We start from the raw sequence: 14,202 nt of genomic DNA, 5'->3' as shown, positions 1-14,202 counted from the left end.
GATATGTGTATGTTGGAACTGGAGAAGTAGATGCAAATCTACCAAATGCCAGGTTATTTGTGTAATCAAGTTACAATGCTTGGAACAGAAATCATTCTAGGTATTTTCAAACACAAAGAGAGTTAACACATAAAATTAGAATCTTTAAAAATTATTGGAATCACTAAAGAAATATCAAATAGATACATTGCCACATAGTGATACAGATTACCTGCACAACAACTTTTATAAGGACAAGAAGATTGCCACTGTCTCTGACCGGGGTACAACTGCCTTCATCAAATATTTGTCTAGACATGACATGCCACCACATTGGTCATAACAAACACTAAAGTCTGTCCAAACTCATTTATCAACATCATAGCATCGAGCCATTTTAAAGCATTTTACCTTACAATTCCCTTTCTGTTTCATGGAAGTATATGCCAATGACAGAACATAGTTTCTGTCTTAAGCCCACATTGCTAATTAACCTAGGAAATGTGGTATTTAGATTCATTCACTGCAGTTCAGGAAAGTGCTTGGAATTGGGTAAGAATGGATGTTAAGTGACAGTATACCATAAACTAGGCAGTATGTAAAATATGATGGCTTTTAATCCTAAAACCATATAATCCATTAAATACTTTTAGTAAATTTTGCTTGCATTTTGGAATTATCATGGTTTACTGTATGGAAAATGGTTTCAACAGATGCAGAATGGATTCTGGAAAGAATTTTGGAAAGTATTGCAGTTGGTCAAGCCAAGAAATGATAGCAAACTGTATTTATGTTATCACCATAAATAAAAGAAAGCATAGATTATTAAAGCACTAAGGGATCTGTCCTTCTACTAAGGGTTGAAGGGGGAGAGGGAGGGGGAGGGAGAAGGGAGATGATGGTCGTGGAGGAGGGCGCTTGTGGGGAAGAACACTGGGTGTTATATGGAAATTAATTTGACAATAAACTATTTAAAAAAAAGAAAACACTAAGGGAATAAAATTGGTAATACTTGTACATTCCTTAGTTTCCTCTTCTCTGAAGTAGATCCATGGACAAAGATTTACATGGAAGAACTTTTCTGATGTGATTCAAAGAAGCTGGTCAGTGCATCAGGCAGTGAGATGAAATATGAGATGGAAGCCAGTCTCGGGGTGTTATTTAAAAAAATACTCCTCTATGGACATCTGGAGCCCATTGTTGCTGGTTCTCTAAGAGACAATGTTGAGAATTCCTCATCATTGCCCTATGCAAGGGCGAAGGTTGCTGAGGAATTAATATTCCAAATCTCATACATATTATATAAGGAATACTTCTGAATTATTCACTTGCCAGACCTTCTAGGCTCCACATGTGATCTGAGTGTGCCAGAAAAAGACCTGGGATGAAGAGTCACAAGCACTTGAAATAGGTAGCCAAGAGCGTAAATAAGAATGGTGAACGGTATGGGATATGGATATGGACAAAGAAATAACAGCACCTACTACAAGAATAGACCGGGCATGAATGTTGGTGGGGAAGGTTATAGAAACCATGACTTTGCGATTAATACTTTGAACAACTGAATAGATACAGGTGCCTTTTACTAGCAAAACAATAGAAAAGTGTGTATTAAGAGAGATTAGGAGCATAATATTAGAAATAGTGGGCTTGAGGTCCCATTGATCTGTAAAAATATGTCAAGTATGCACTGAATATATAAATTACGATTTCAGAAAAGAGATCTAAGGTGGGATTTTACATTTTGTAGATATTAAAACCATACGTATGCTCAGGGGTTGTTATGGCCTATGTCACTGTCGTCTTCAGACTTTCACAGCTGACCTTCACATTACATCTCCAGTTGTTATTGATTTTGAGAGCAAAGAGCTCACAAAGGTGCCCCCTTCAGAGAATTTTCCTCAGCTAGAATCAGTCTGTTCACCAGAGAATTAATGCAGTACCACAAGATGGCCCACAACATATCCACATGGTTGCAATGTTCAGTTTGTCTAGCCATAGCTAGACTTGAAACAAAATTCTTGCTCTTTGTCTTCTTCACTTTTCTACATTATTTTCCAATCATTTACATGATTACTTTGTGAACAATTTCTCAATAAAATTATGTGTACCTTAATCTTTGCCTTACGTGAGTAAAATCCACAGAACCCCATGTCACCTCCCATTACTGCACTCATAACTACAAACTCAGAACTCATCTCTGGTCACTCAGGGTTTATTTTGAATTGTGGAGAGACAAAGAAAAACCACAGGCTTAGTTTTTTCATGTGTTACCCGGAGATGTAGGAGAAGTGAGATGGCCTGTTGCTAAAACATAGCCACACACAGGGAATGACATGGAAGGCAGTTTTGAAAGGTAATCCTCTGTGTTACCAGATCTCTCTATATGCTGACCAAGACTTCATTATTTTTTGCTACTCTCTTCAATTAGTTAAGAAGGCTCATTTTTGGATACTTTTTGGTCTTATCCATATCACCAGTTTGGAATATTTATTTACATGCATTTTTCCATTCTATAATTAGCTTTAATATTTATATTGAATTTTTACCTTCACTATTGATATTCTGGATAAAGTTTCTACATCAGTTATATTTGTTAAAAATGCTGCCTACCACTTTGTAACTTGAATGTTCACTTTCATAATGATATCCTGTGACAAACAGAAGTTCTTTGTTTTTATATTATAAAATCTATTCTTTTGTGTTTATTACATTTATATTCTATTTAAGAATTTTTATTCCATTTCACAAAACATGAATAATTCTATAATATTTACTGGGAGCCATATAATTTTGCCTTTTGAATTTAACTGTATAACTACATGATTTGCAGTATGATGATAGAAGTTAAATAAGTATTTTTATTTGCCTATCAATTATTCTATTATAACTTGCTGACAAGATCATCCTTTCCATCTGATCTCTAGTCTGATTTGTAATTTTTCTTAATTTACAACTGTATATATGCACATGTATATAAATATATAAAATGTTTGTGTGTATATATATAAATACTCAAATACATATTTGTGTGCATATATATGTGTGTGTGCATGTGTGTAACAACTAACACATTATTTAAAAGTTGTCAGTGAAGAAATTATTGTACTATATTGATATTACAACTAGAAAATTAATTTCCAAACTTAGTTGGACTTTAAAATTCTAATGTCCCCAATGCTTTTCTTTTCTAATATGTATGAAATTTAAACTAAAGCACATGACTACTTGAGTAGAGAGTTGAATAAATTATTTTTGTTGACTGTGTAGCCCACAGAAACAATTCTCAGAGGTTATATAAAATTTGTGACACTTATCTTAGACTTTCCTATTTATTGGTAGATTTACTTGTTCACTCTGGGAGACTGTTTACTAAATTACAAAAGCATATCATAATTTGTGAGAGTTTACAATAAAGTATTTGTTTCATAAAGAGAGTCAGAATAGTAGATACTTCCCAAAATAACTTTTAATGACTCTTAAAACACTAATAAAAGTGCTGTACACTATTATTCTACAGTTTTACTTTTATTTCAAGGGAGATAAATTTTAACATTAACTAAAGTAAATTATGATAGTAGATAGAGAATAATAAGCTGACTACTGTTTTTCAAATAGAACAACATCAATGAATTTTTTGTTTTTGTCATGGGACTGAGTGGCTGAAGACACTGCATTTACTTAGAGTTTATTGATTGCTAAAACCAATCTTGAATTTGATATATACCATATAGTCTTTAACTATTAGAAAGCCTTAAGATTGAACATTACATGGAATCATGCCAAAATAACACTATATAAAATAACACTATATAAAACAAGGGGGGAAAAACTTTCCTATAATCCTAGCATATTCTACGAAAATAAAATATGTATATGTATAAGTATGTGAGTATGTGTGTGTCTGTGTTTTTTTTTCCCCTCCCAAGAGAATGTGAGATTAAGAATCCAAAATCTCAACATAACATTCATAGTCTTGGGGAAATTTACTGCAGACAAAAATAAAATGTTCATGATAATAGGAAGGCCTTTAATTCAGATTTAGTTTAGATTCTTGTGCTACCTTGAATGGTGCCTAAACTTTAAGAATTAAAGCATTTAGAGAATGCTCTAAAATGCCTAAATTTAAACAGGATTAACTGTTTAGTTATTGAGTTAATGTTCTGTTTAATTTTATTTCCTGCAGAAACATGTTATAGAACATGTAAAACAGAAGTGCAAATTATTTGTCCTCTTTTAAATTTGCTATATCTTTGTCTATGCAGTACTACTTAATTGAATTAGACATTTAATTTTGATTTAATTTGAAATTCGAATATGAAACATGTTGGTTAATTTGTCTTAGTATATGTTTCTATAGGTTTATTCTGCTTTATAATAAAAAGATATCTAGTATAGAGGTTTAAATTTATTGAACTTGATGCACAGTATGTGTTTAATATATTGAATTTGAGCATACCAGTAGTTCCTTATGCAAGGGTTTATATTATTAAATTTTAGAAAAATGAAATCCTCAACTTTTCAAGAAGCAAGTAGAGCAGAGGCTTTACTCCATAATGCACATTTGTTTATTCATTCATTTGCTTAAATTTTTATTTAATAAAATTATATTTTTAACATAAAATAATTTATTATAAGCTATACTGTACTATTTATAAATTTTGATCTTTATTAATAATTTGTGGTATTACAATTAACTACACAATCCATTTAATAGAGATACTATAGCATTATGAACTGAAGTTCTCTCCCTACTCTATCTTTAAGCCAATATCATTACTCTCAAGACTTTATAAAATAAAATAGAATAAATATAAATTTATCTTATTAAATGTCTATTGGATATATTATGTTCAAAGCACATATATGTACACATATATTAATGTATCCATATATACAAATACGAATATATAGGCATATATACATATACATATACATGTATGTATGAATTGTGTGTTTGTGTGTGAAAGTAGAGCATACATAAAGAAAGTTTTTAAGGTATAAAATTGGAATGCATCAAATGGACAATTAAAGCATTTGTGTTTTTCCATTAGGCATGAAAAACCATTAATCCCAGTTATGTAACAGTAGAAAAACATGATCAAAGTTCTGGATTGCTTAGCTAACTGTAGTGTATGATATCACTAAGTATAACAATGATAAGGTCTAAGGTGTGACTGTTTGACTCTAACATATTGTCATATAAGAAATTTTCTATAATAATTTACATAGACCAGCCACCAATCTACCTATTGTTGGAATCCCCTGATCCTGACAATCACTAAAACAAATACTCAAATATTTCCTAAAGGGATTACTTAAGTAACTAGAGTGAGCAGTGCTCCCCTGAAGAGCCAGACTGAATGCATAATGTTAAGGAAAAAAACTATCCTATCACTTTTTAATTATGGTAAGGAAGACTTTATTCAAGGAACTACTGTGATGGTTTTTTCTAGTATGGAGAAGATTGGGGTCAACTGTGAGATGTGGAGATTTATAGCCAAGGAACAGGGTGCAAGTCAGTAAATGGAAAATTACTCAGAGGAAACATCAAGGGAAAGGAAGATTCTAGCTAAACTAACCTGACAGGATTCTTGCTGAAGTCAGGCAAGGGTGATCAGATATCACCTGAGGGGTTAAATGTAGAGAGGGAGTTGATTAAATATCTATTGAGGGTGAATCAGATATCTAGAGTTGGGATCTCTACACTGATTTAACAAAGTTCTTGCTGCACCTGGGCATTGCAAGGCCTAACAAGGAAAGATAACAGATTGAGGCCTAGATTAAATAAAAAGGAGCCTGACTAATACTTAACATCTTGTTAGCAGATATGGCTAGAAATAAACTTTTGTTGCATTAAGTGCTGGGAGCCATTTCTGAAGTAAGGCAGGTTTGCAAGGCCTCCCACCATCAGATGGCAATCGGCTTCTCCACCCACTCAAACCCCACTCAGTTTCTGCTAGAGCACCAACCCCCAAGACGCCTGACTGACAATATCAGGTGTGACTTGCCTTCTTATGCTAAAAATATGTGAATTATACCTTATGAGGAAAACTTATTACAGTGAATTCTTCTTTTGTGATTATAGGAGCAAATATTACATTTCCCCAAAAACATGTTTTTCCTCCCCTTGAGAAAACAGGCTATTGACCCCTGCTTACAAAAGAAGCAGATTGCTATGCTAAAAACATGGCCTTGTATTTGAATGCTAAAGATACCTTCCTTCCCCCATATGATAAGCATCCAAGTCACCTACATCAATCACTATTGATAAAGATTATACATGAATCTTATACCAATCTATGTTCTGGAAATTCTTACATACCAATGAATTTGTCAATCAGGAATCATTGTCTGAGGCAATTGCCACTCCTGTTTTGTACCCCATACCTTTTTACAATAAAAAAGGCTGACCCTCTAGTCAGAGCAGAGATGCCTGCTTGCAGTGCAGAGATGCCTGCCTGGTGAGCAGAAAGAAGCCTAAGTCTCTCTCACTCGCTTTCGCTGACACTGTTCATCCTTGAGGGAGCCCTGGGTCTGCTGGAGCTGGACTCAGGCAATTCAGCCACTCGCATTTGGGAGTCTGGTGTTAGAGACAATATAGCCTGTCCTATTCTGACCAAAATGCTAACATATTATATTTATTGATTTATTTGCTATTTCTAAGAATATATGCTTCATGAAGTCATAAAATCTTGTCTGTGTGATCACACTTTATAGTATTAAATCTGACATAATATGCATGTCATTAAGTATTTGTTGAATGAATAAATATATGAAGATAGGATCAGGGATTTCCTTCACTGCAAGAAGAGCAAAGTCAAATTAGATAATAATTTCCAAAAAAGCTGTAAATCTGGAGATGGTAAATAATTTTTTTTTGTTTTCTCAATGAAATAAAATGTAAGAGCTTTACTAACTAAGGAGTTCAATAAATGCTTGTTAATTGCATTAACAAAACAGAAATAAGTATTAACTCATGTTTTAATGCTGAAAAATACCTAGGATTTAGTAATGTGCAAATACGAGCTTAAAACTACTTAATAATGAAGAACTCCTGGGTGGCTCAGTCATCTGATCTTGATTTTGGCTCAGGTCATGATCTCATTCAGAGCCTGCTTGGGCTTCTCTCTCTCCCTCTCTCTCTACCCCTTCCCTGCTCTCTCTCTCTCAAAATAAACACACACTTAAAATTAAAAATTACTCAATCATGACAAAAATGTACATTGAAAACAATGGGAATATGTAATTTATACTTAAAATATCCACCTTCATTTTAAATATGTTGAAAGCATAAAAAAGCTGCAAAAATTTGCGTTTCCTAGAATCATCTCAAAATATACACATCACTCAAAATATGCTTTTTGTTTGTTTGCTTTTTCTGTTTTTGCTTTTGTTTTTGCAAACAATGATTTAGTAACATAGATTATTCACCTAATCCACTTCTTAAGTCATCATTCATTGTCTCTGAAGGGACAGAGTGGTTTTCATTAATGGAACAACATCTGTTCTCTTAGAAGTAAATGAGTTCCCTGAAGGACAATTAATAAAAAAAAATATTGGCACAAAATGCAGCTGGTAAAGCGTAATTAAAAAATGTGACAAATTAAAGGGAAAATAACTGTGGGATTCAATAAACATGAAAAACATAAAGTATATAAGTATTTTATTTGTTATAGTTGATTAAACTAGAATGTTCAATTTTTAACTTAGGTATAACATACCTTTTAATTATAGCATTTTGAGGGGCCGCTGGCTGGCTCAGTCAGCGGAGCCAGTAACTCATGATCTCGGGGTTGTAGGCTAGAGCCCATGCGTGTAGAGATTACTTGAAAATAAAAGTTAAAAAAATCTTTAAAAAATTGCATTTTGATTATTGAAACCAAATACTCATTATCGTTTTTTAATTACAAAATGTAAGTTGTTGGATTTAACAAACTAAATACTGATGGTGTAAAAACTTGTTTAATTGAAATGATGTTTCATGTATTACAAGAAAAATATCAGTTGAGACCCTTTTAGGTACACTCTGGTAAGTGGTAGCAAAAAGCATGATTAGCTGAACAAACACATTCCATTTATCTCTCTATTTACTTATTTGCTATCTTCTATTAATGTAAATATTGGAATAGAAAGTAAATTTGACTAGATAAAATGTGAAAGGCTTGAATATTTGGCTAAAATATTATAATTAATTTGTTAGTCTACTGCAGTCACTGAACATTTTGAAGAATGTAAATCAATTAAGAGAAGTGCTGGAGGAAAATAATTTGTAGCACTAGGTAGAAAGAACTGGGTAGAAGAGAAGAACAGAAAGAACTGAGGCCAGCTGTTTTTTTAAACTTAAATTTTCATTTTCAGCATCATTAAGTAACTTTAAGGCAGTGTTTCTTAGCCTGAGTACTCTTAACATTTCTACCAGTGAATTCTTTGTGAGGGAAGAACGTGAATCCCTGTAAATTTCCAAATGTTCCCTGGAGCTCCCAGCTCAAGCAGGTGGGGAGTGCAAAGTTGTCCAGGGTTTCAATCACTGCTTTACAGGAAGAAAATTGTTGGATATATGTACTCATACAGTTTCAAAATTTCAATTTTTCAGGACATGTATATAAAAAGGAAGTGCCACCTTTCAACTCATGCTTTCATTTGTAGCATATCTTAAATGCTACTGATTCTTCAGAAGCCTTCTGAAAATTTCGCCATTGAGTAAAATGCCTCTGTTCCCATGTTAAACTGCTTTCTGTAACTATCTAACTTTAATTTTCAGTTGTAAGAGTTATAACTTATGACAACTTTTAAAGTTTAAGGGTCATACTGTATTTATCTACCTTGAAACTGTATTTAACACAGTGTCTGAAAATAGTAGTTGATAAATATATTCATTTGCTGAATGGAACAATAATAAACATTTGGAAAAACAGAATCATATTTATCACTTTGTCCCATTGCCTAATTTTTTGATAAGTTCACTGATGGCCAGAGATACTACTTTTTTGTTTTTCTGGTTGAACATACCCGGTGACTGAGGCAACTATACATTGGGCAATGTCCATACTGTATCTCCTGTGTTCTCAAGATGGTGAAAAACTACCCTCTAGCTTTTCAGAGAGTGTAAGATAAAGTACAACTTCTTTTATATGACTTATAATGAACGAATTTACTTCTGTATCTCTATAATTCATGTCTACCATTCCCCATCTAACATTCCAATTTTTTTAATGTTTATTTATTTTTGAGAGAGAAAGAGCGAACAGGGGAGAGGCAGAGAGAGAGGGAGACACAGAATCTAAAGTAGGTTCCAGGCTCTGAGCTGTCAGCACAAAGCTCTACCCAAGGCTCGAACTCAAGGGCTGTGAGATGATGACCTGATGCTTAACCGACTGAGCCACCCAGGGGCACCCACAAATCTAACATTCTATGTTCCATTTTTAATTAAATTCATATATTGTAATATGACTTCCACTTTTGCAAAAGTTAGCACCTCTATCATGTCAGAAAATTATCCTTTCTTTTGTGACAGGAATAATTAAGATCTAGTATTTTAGCAAGTTTGATGATAATATAATGCTATTGTTTATATTCACTATTGTGTGTGTTAGATCTCTAGGACTTGTTTACTAGTTGCAAGTTTGTACCTTTAAACAACATCTCTCCTATTCCTCCACCCAATACCTGGTGACCACCATTTTACTCTATGTTTTTATGAGTTTGGCTTTTTTAGATTCCATATATAAGCATTATCATATAATATTTGTCTTCTTTTGTCTGACTCATCTCACTTAGCATAATCCTCTCAAGATCCATCCAACTTGTTACAAATGGCAGGATTTTATTCTTTCTCACAGCTGAATAATATTCTATTATATGTATATATTATATATACTGTATATCTTCTTTATTCATCTGTTGACAGACATGTTTCCATGTCTTCATTATGTAAATGATGCTTTAATAAACATGGATTTTGTATATATTTCTTTGATATCCTCATTTCATTTCCTTTAGTTGTATACAAGTGGAATGGCTCAATGAAATAGTAGTACTAATTTAACATTTTGAAGAACTTACATACCGCTTTCTATAACAGGTGAATCAGTTCAGATTCTCACCACGAGTGTATGAGTTCCCTTTCCTTCACATACTTTCCGCCATTTGTTATCTCTTATCTTCTTGATGATAGCCATTCTAATAGGTGTGAAGTAATATCTCATTATAATTTTGAGTCACATTTCCCTTATGATTAGTGATGCTCAATTTCCATTCACTTATAAATGAATAATGTTTATAGATAACAATAAACAGTCACTTGTCTTTTGCTACACAGCAGGCTAAAACCTGTGCTTCACTTTCCTGGGAAGAAATTGTTTTAAAAAAGTGAGTACATTATCCAAGTCCCAGAGTTATTAAGTAGGAAAGGCTAAGCAGAAAAATGGGATCACATGGCCAATATTGATACTCTTTACCGCTGCAACAATTCTGAAATAATACTAAGCCCTAGGAAAGGATATTTTGGAACTGAATTAAATGTTTTCAAATTTGTTTTTCCCTAAGAGGAACTTTAATTACTTCTAAATGGTATCTTTATACATTTTCAACCTTTTCTAGTGGATTCTTTTGTTCAAAAGATACAAACAACTGGTAAGGATGCTTTCATGTTCCATCTTTTGACATGCTATTGTTATCAAATATTGAGCTCTGTCTTCCTCTTTATTCTGATCATTAAAAATAACATTTTGTTGTGATTATTATATTCCATGAATCAAAATATCTTTAGTTGTCTTTCTATAAACCCTCTTTCTGATTCAAACCACAGATTTAAAATAATGCAAATCAAATCATCTTACTTTCAATTATTCTCTGTGTCAAGTCTAAGCAACATCATTAAATTTTGTAAATGCTGACAAAATTTTTTCCTCATATAGGTCCTTTTTATGTTATTACAGTTTTTAGACTCTACCACCCTTATTGAATTTTTCCTAATAATTTTACTGTTTTATTATTTATGACATTTTTATTTATGTCTTTGAAGTTATGTCCAGTGTATCTATTTGCTGGAAATAAACTATGATAGTGTAATGTACATGTCTTCACAACTTCATGTTCAGTGACATCATGTTGGTAACTTGAGATAAGCTACTACTACCTAGTAGTGCAAGTGCTAGAACAAAGGGTAGTTCTGTTTATTCCTTGAGTTGCGAGGATGGTTTAATATTCACCAATAAGTCAATGTGATACACCACATTAATAAAAGAAAAGATGAGTATAACATAATCATTTCAATAGATGCAGAAAAACCATTTGACAAAGTACAACATCAATTCATGTTAAAACTCCTCAAAAACCTAGGTTTATAGGGAACAATCTCATATATTAAAAACCCACAGCTAATATTATTCTCAACGGGGAAAAACTGAGAGCTTTCTTTCTATAGTCAAAAATAAGACAGGGATGTCTACTCTCACCATTTTTATTTAACATAGTACTGAAAGTCCTACCATCATCAAATCAGGTAAGAAAAATAAACAAAAGGTATACAAATTGGCAAGGAAGAACTCAAACTTTTCCTGTTTGCATATGACATGATACTTTATTTAGAAAACCTGAAAAAAAGAAACCTAGAAGTGGCACATAAATTCAGTGAAGTCACAGGATACAGAATCAACATACCAAAATCAGTTGCATTTCTATACACCAATAATGAGGCAGTGGAAAGAGAAACTAAAGCAGTAAGATGCCTAGGAGTGAACCTAACCAAAGAGATAAAATACCTATACTCTGAAAAGTGTAAAACACTGATAAAAAAATTGAAGATTTCACAAATAAGTGAAAAAATATTTTATACTCATGGGTTAGAATAACAAATATTGTTAAAATATCTTTACTACCGAAAACAATCTACACATCTGATGCAATCTCTATCAAAATACCACCAGCATTTTTCAGAGAGCTAAAACAAACAATACTAAAAGTTGTATGGAACCACAAATAGCCAAAGCAACCTTGAAAAAGGAAAAGAAAGCTGGAGGCATCACAATTCTGGATCTCAAGTTATACTACAAAATAGTAGTGATCAAAACAGTAAGGTGATGTTACAAAAACAGACATATAGATCAATATAACAGAATAGAAAACCCAGAAATAAACCCACAATTATATGATCAATCTTTGAGAAAGCAAGAAAGAATATTCAATGGAAAAAAAACAGTCTCTTCAGCAAATGGTGTTGGGAAAACTGGACAGCAACATTCAAAAGAATGAAACTGGACCACTTTTACAACCAAAGACAAAAATAAGTTCAAAATGGATGAGAGACCTAAATGTAAGACAGGGAACCATTAAAATACTAGAGAAAAACACAGTTACTAACCTCCTTGACATAGGCCATAGCAACTTCTTACTAGATATATCTCCTGAGGCAAGGGAAGCAAGCAAATATAAACTATTGAGACTTCATCAAGATAAAAAAGTTCTGAATCAGCAAAGGAAATAATAAGAAAAATCTAATAGGTAACATTTGAAATAGAGAAGATATTTATAAATGACAATCAGATAAAGGGTTAGTATCATATTATATAGAAAACTTATAAAACTCAACCCCCCAAATGAATAATCCAATTAAAAGTGGGCAGAAGACACAAATATGCATTTTTCCAAAGATATACAGATGGCCAAAAGACACATTACACATATTCATATGGGGTAGAAAATGGCAGTAGGTGTTTTCGTATTTTTAGATCACAAAACCAGTGATGTTATTTTGAAGTAAAAGAATCCAGCGAGTATTCTCCCAACCCTGAATTCTCCACATCCAAACCTTTTGATAGTTTGTTATTTACTTTGTTATACTAAATTCTTTCTCTTTGAACATCTAGATTTTTTTTCTATTTCATGATCTGGGCCCTGACTGCTATACTAAAAATATAATATGTTTAATTATAAATGATATAGTTTTAGAGAATACACCTTGGAGAGCTAACACATTTTTTAAATTCTGAATGTATTCATATATAAAATTAAGTAACTTTGATCTCTAAAAATTTGTACAACATTTTACTATCTTCTGTTGCAGATATAAGCTTACATCAGAAGTCAGTAATAAACCATGATGAAAGAGATTTCCAGGAAACACTGATGATAAGGGACATTTGTATACAGAGGAAAGAGAATTCCTTTAGGAAAAGATAAGGAATTATTTTTTTAAAAAAGGATAATCTGAAGAGGAGTAAGACTTAACTGAAATGTTAAGGGAACCATTGAGAATCTAGACTACTGAATAGTGGAATATATCAGTAATTATAGCAAAATAAATTAAGAATTAAGGGAGATGAAAATGTTCAGATATTTGAACCTGAAAGTGTTCATTCTCCACATATCTGGACTATCATTAAAATGTTTTGGAATACATTGGGTTGAAATAAATAGCCCTTAGACTCAGAAAATTCTTAAAATATATTATTGAACTTCAATCTGAGTAATACAGATGATTATAAATTCAGCATGCAAGATATCTGTTATAGCTGTCATATAACAGGACATATAAGGAGCATTAATTGCTCCTTCTATTAATCACATCCAAATTTATATTGTGTAAACCAGCCCCTACCTTCCTCAACCTGTGTGAATAGAAGAGGTCTGAACTCATATACGTGGTATAGGACCAGACATATGACCTGGACTGTTAAGAGAAGTTACTGAATTCTCTTGGCCATACACAAGCAGCTGGGGATTGTCCCATGACACAGAGTAATAAAATCTGTATGTCTTTTCTGTTGCTTTTGTTACTTTGGCATGTAACAAGCTTGGGACTGCAAGTTTTAATATGTGGAGAAATCCAAAGTGGACTAGGTGGTGATTCAGGGTGAAGTACATTAACTGCTTGGCTCTGTCATGGTATGACTCCATTTAAGCTACTAGACCTCCTCTGATGTATAGTTGTTGTTTGTTGTTGTTATTGTTGTTTTCTTAAGTCCATTTGACCTAGTCCTTATAACCTAGAAATCCTGACTAATCCATTCAGTTTCAAATGATTATAGGCAACAGGAAAGCAACAGACTCTGATTATAATTGGACACAAGAATGAGTGTTGCATCGTTTTATGTGTCTGTAGGCCATCTGGATGTCCTCTTTGGAGAAGTGTCTGTTCATATCTTCTGCCCATTTCTTCACTGGGTTATTTGTTTTGTGATTGTGAAGTTTGGTGAGTTCCTTGTACATTTTCGATATTAG

The sequence above is a fragment of the Suricata suricatta genome, chromosome 1, assembly GCF_006229205.1.
Source record: "Suricata suricatta isolate VVHF042 chromosome 1, meerkat_22Aug2017_6uvM2_HiC, whole genome shotgun sequence".
In the NCBI taxonomy this organism is placed as follows: domain Eukaryota; kingdom Metazoa; phylum Chordata; class Mammalia; order Carnivora; family Herpestidae; genus Suricata; species Suricata suricatta.
Note: the sequence above shows the minus strand (reverse complement) of the source record.